Source organism: Otolemur garnettii, unplaced genomic scaffold, assembly GCF_000181295.1.
Source record: "Otolemur garnettii isolate 467f Iridium unplaced genomic scaffold, OtoGar3 scaffold00233, whole genome shotgun sequence".
NCBI lineage: Eukaryota > Metazoa > Chordata > Mammalia > Primates > Galagidae > Otolemur > Otolemur garnettii.
Window position 1 is genome coordinate 671,922 of NW_003852628.1, and position 5,133 is coordinate 677,054.

A 5,133-nucleotide genomic window follows, 5' to 3' on the forward strand; every position below is an offset into this window, starting at 1 on the left:
TCTTGGGCTTAGGTGATTCTCTTGCCTCAGCCTCCAGAGTAGCTGGGACTACAGGCGCCCGCCACAATGCCCAGCTACTTTTGTTGCAGTTTGGCCAGGGCATGGTTCAAACTCACCACCAAACAACTACATGGGGCCAGTGCCCTATTCTCTGAGCCACAGGCGCCGCCCAGGGTAATGTTTATTAAAGTGTAGTTAGGAACAGAAGCAGCAACAACCCCTGGGGACTTATTTGTAATAGAAAATTTCAGTCCCCATCAGACTTACTGGGGGTGGACCCCAACTATTTGTAGCTTAACAAACCCTCCAGGTTGCCTGGCACCTGTGGCTCAAGGAGTGGGGCACTAGGCCGATATGCTGGAGGTGGCAGGGGCAAACCCAGCCCTAGCCAAAAAAATCAAAAAAATTCCCAGGTAATTGTTTTGCTCCTATTTGGGGTACAAGCTCAGCTGCTGTAACATAGACTTCAAAATAGGACTTAAAAGAAGTTAATTTCTCATATATGGAAGTAAAATTCAAAGGAAATTAAGTTATAACTTTGACTTAAAATGTACAAATGCAAATTATGTAACCAAAATATGTGTACCCCTGTGATATTCTGAAATTTAAAAAAAAAAAGAAATTAATTTATCTCTCACATAATACTTCAAGGGTAAATGATCCAGACTGGCATTGTGGACATCTGGGGACCCAAATCCTTTCCATCTTGAAGCCCAGCTGTTCTATAGGAGTATTTTGCCATCACAGCATTTAAATAACTCCGGAGCCAGGCTCTGCCACTCAATAGCTTATATGCTTACATACAACATGGACTCTGCCACCCAGGCTCTGCCACTTAGTAGCTGTGTAACCTCAAGTAAGTTTCCTTATCTTTCTGTGCTTCACATGAGGGAAATAGGGATGGTAATAATATCATTAGCCCTCATACAGGGCTGGTCTAAGGATTAAATGTGGTGATATGAGGGGGTCTTTAAGAAGTTCAAGGAAAATGTGTATTATGAAAAAACTAAGCATAGAATTCAAATTTTCTTTGCATTAGAATAAACTCATCTGACTTATTATAACATGCCTGAACAGGATCTAGTTTGAGGCACAAAGGCTAAGACATCCATTTGAAAAGAACCCCTATCAGAGCAATATGAATTCTGCTAAAATTGAAGCAAGAACAAACATCACATTTATAGCAAAACTTGGTGGAAGAATGGTGAAATTATTGATGCTTTATGAAAAGTTTATGGGGACATTGCCCCAAAGAAATCAGCAGTTTACAAAAACTTTTTTTAAGGAGTGACATGACAGCTGGGTGAGGTGACTCACACTTGTAATCATAGAATGTTGGGAGGCTGAGCTAGGAGGATCGCTTGAGGTCAGGAGTTTGAGATCAGCTTGAACAAGAGGAAGACCTCCATCTCTACAAAAAATGGAAAAATTAGCATGATGATGTATGCCTATAGTCCCAGCTATTCAGGAAGCTGTAGGAAGAGGATTACTTGAGCCCAGGAGTTTGAGCTTGCAGTGAACTGTCAAAACACCACTGTACTCCAGCTTAGGTGACAGAGCAAGACCTTGTCTCAAAAATAAATATAAAAAATTTAAAAAGAAGTGATGAGACATGTTGAAGGTGAAGTCTAAAGTGGCTGAACAGTCATATCAACTTGCAAGGTAAAATATTAATCCTGGCTGGGTGCCCGTAGCTCAGTAGTAAGGGCACCAGCCACATGTACTGGGACTGGTGGGTTTGAACCCGGCCCGGGCCCACTAAACAAAAAAAAAGAAAAGAAAAATATTAATCCTATTTGCACCCTAATTGAAGAGAACTGACCACTAACAGCAAAAACAATAGCAACACCACAGACATCTCAGCTGCTTCGGCTTACACAATTCTGACTCAAAAGTTAGAGTGGAACAAACTTTCCACTTGATAGGTGCCAAAGCTGCTGCACCCAGGTCAGCTGCAGAAAAGAACAGAGCTTTCAATGGAGAATTTAAACAAGTGGGATCAAGATCCTAAAGCATTTCCTGGAAGAACTGTAACAGGAGATGGAACAGGGCTTCATCAGCATGACCTTGAAGACAGAGCACAATCAAAGCAATGGTTACCAAGAGGCGGAAGGTCCAGTCACAGCAAAAGCAGACAAGTCTAGAGCAAAGGTCGAGGCAACAATTTGCGGGGATGCTCAAGGCATCTTGCTTGTTGACTTTCTGAAGGGCCAAAGAACGATCACATCTGCTTATTACGAAAGTGTTTGAGAAAGTCAGCCAGAGCTTCAACAGAAAGTGCCCAGAAGACCTTCACCCAGGAGTCCTTCTCCATCAGGACAATGCTCTCGCTTATTCCTCTCATCAAACAAGAGCAATGTGGGAGAGTTTCGATGGGAAGTCTCTAAGCCTCCACCTTCCAGTCCTGGTTTGACTTCTGACTTTTTTGTTTCCTAATCTTAAAAACACCTGCAAAGGGCACCAGTTTTTTTCAGTTAATAATGTGAAAAGAGCCTGGCAGGGTGGCTCAGGCCTGTAATCCTAGCACTCTGGGTGGCCAAGGCCAGTGAATTGCTTGAGCTCAGGAGTTTGAGACCAGCCTGAGCAAGATCAGGACATGCACACACCCAGTCTCTACTAGAAAATCAGCAGGGCATTGTGGTGGAACCGTAGTCCCTGCTACTCAGGAAGGTGAGGCTAGAGAATGACTTGAGCCCATGAGTTTGAGGTTGCTTTGAGCTAGGTTGCCACAGCACTTCTAACAAAACAAAAAATTAGAAAAGACTTCATGGCTCGGCTCCCGTAGCACAGTGGTTACAGCACCATCCACATACACCAAGAGTGGTGGGTTTGAACCCAGCCCAGGCCAGCTAAACAACTGCAACAAAAAATAGCCATGCGTTGTGGCAGGTGCCTGTAGTCCCAGCTACTTGGGAGGCTGAGGCAGGAGAATCCCTTAAGCCCAGGAATTTGAGGTTGCTGTGAGCTGTGCTGCCACAGCACTCTACCAAGGGCAACATGAGACTTTGTCTCAAAAAAGAAAAGAAAAGACTTCATGAATATGGATAAAGTCCCAAGACCCTCAGTTCTTTAGGGATGAACTAAATGGCTGGTATCATCACCTAGAAAAGTGTCTTAAACTTGGTGGAGTTGGCTTGGTGCCTGTGGGTCAAGTGGCTAAGGCACCAGCCACATACCCCTAAGGTGGCTGGTTCAAATCCAGCCCTGCCCACCAAACAACAATAACGGCTGCAACCAAAAAATAGCCAGGGCGTTGTGGCAGGCGCCTGTGGTCCCAGCTATTTGGGGGGCTGAGGCAGGAGACTCGCTTGAGCCCAGGAGTTGGAGGTTGCTGTGATCTGTGATGCCATGACACTCTACCCAGGGGGGACAGCTTGAGGCTCTGTGTCAAAAAAAAAAAAAAAACTTGGTGGAGCATATGCTTATTTTTATCTTTTTTTTCTTTTTAAGACAGAGTTCACTATGCCACCCTCAGTAGAGTGCTGTGACATTAAAGCTCACAGGAACCTCAAACTCTTGGGCTGAACCGATTCTCTTGCCACAGTCTCCCAAGTAGCTGGGACTACAGGCGCCCACTACAACGCCCTGCTATTTTTTGTTGCAGTTGTCATTTTTGTTTAACAGGCCGGTTTCGAATCCATCAACCTCGGTGTATGTAGCTGGTGCCATAACCACAGAGCTACGGGCCCCGAGTCAATTTTTTTTAATCTTTTATTCCCAAATTTCCACATAAGCTTTTTGGCATCTCCTTGTATATATAAAGCAGTTTAGCTCCTGGTACATAGGAGGCACTATTTACTTTTTAGTTGTTGCCAATGATGTTGATGACGACGATTAATCTGGTAGTGGTGGTGACGACCAAGACGACAACGACGACTACCTCTGCAAACTAAAAAGACTGGCATCCAAAAGGAGCGCAGTATTTGCAGATGACTGTGTGAGTATCGGCCACTAGGGGGCGCAGGCGGCTTGGGCCACCCGGCTCCCTGTGACCCATCAGTGGGCACCTATGCTTGTTCCCCAAGCATAGGGACCGCCCTGCGCTTTTTTTCTCGAAACATTCCAGAGGAGAACGGGTCGGTCTCCGCCAGTGCCAAAACCCCCAGGTCCAGCGCTGGGGTTTAGTGCGGGGGACGTAGGCAGGATAAAAACTACATCTTTGGCACAACTTCCAGGCCCGCCGTTGGGATGGTGAGAGGATGTGTGGATGCTGAAATTCCACCTCAAGTTTTCCAGCACTCCTGGCCACCTCTGTCCTAGTCCTTGGGACATATATACGGCAAGGCGACTGGGGGAATGGGATACCCAATGGGATACAGGCGCGTCCCAGGGAGGGAAATAACCTATGTTTGGGTGAGTTTTTCTTCTGTGATTGTCCAGAGCTTTCACCAAATTTTCAAAGTGCTCTACACCCACCCAGGCTGTTCAGAGTTCTACCTTTTTCTCTAGGCAGCCTTCCCTGATATTCTCTCAGACTGGGTCAGGTGGTTCCTCTGGGCCCTGATGGCTTCTTATGGTCCCCACCACAGCCCTGGCCCCTCAGGCTGTGCCTCCCCTTTCACAGCACAGGCTGTCATGTGTGGCAATGTGTCTGTGTCCCCTACTAGTGCTCCATGCACCTGGCGGGGGCCAGGGACTTCTTAGCCACCAAAAATGTCACCAGCATTGTCCAACATAGGACTGACATACCAAAAGAAAGACATTTAAAAGATTTAAAAGATATTTGCCTTTCTTACCTCTAGGCTTTGCAGATATTGTTCCCTCCATCTGGAAAATGTCCCTGCCCCTTCATCTGGCTCTTTTTCCAAGATTGTTCAGGTCTCCACTCAGATATCACCTCCTCCAGAAGCCTTCCCTAGTTCCTGCTCCCTAAAGCTGAGTGTTCCCAGCATTCACTTATTACAAAGCAGGTATTATGGAAAATATTTTTTGAATGAATGAATGAATGAATAAGCAGTTAGCATTTGGGTTGAGTTCCCTGTACCAGCTAGAGGGTAACTTCCTGACCCTCTCTGTAGAGGTTTTTTGGTTTTTATTTTCCTTTTTAATGATTGAATTTCAATTCACGTATCACACAACTTGCCCCATTAAAGTGTATAAATCAATAATTTTCTTTTCTTTTTTTTTTTTTTT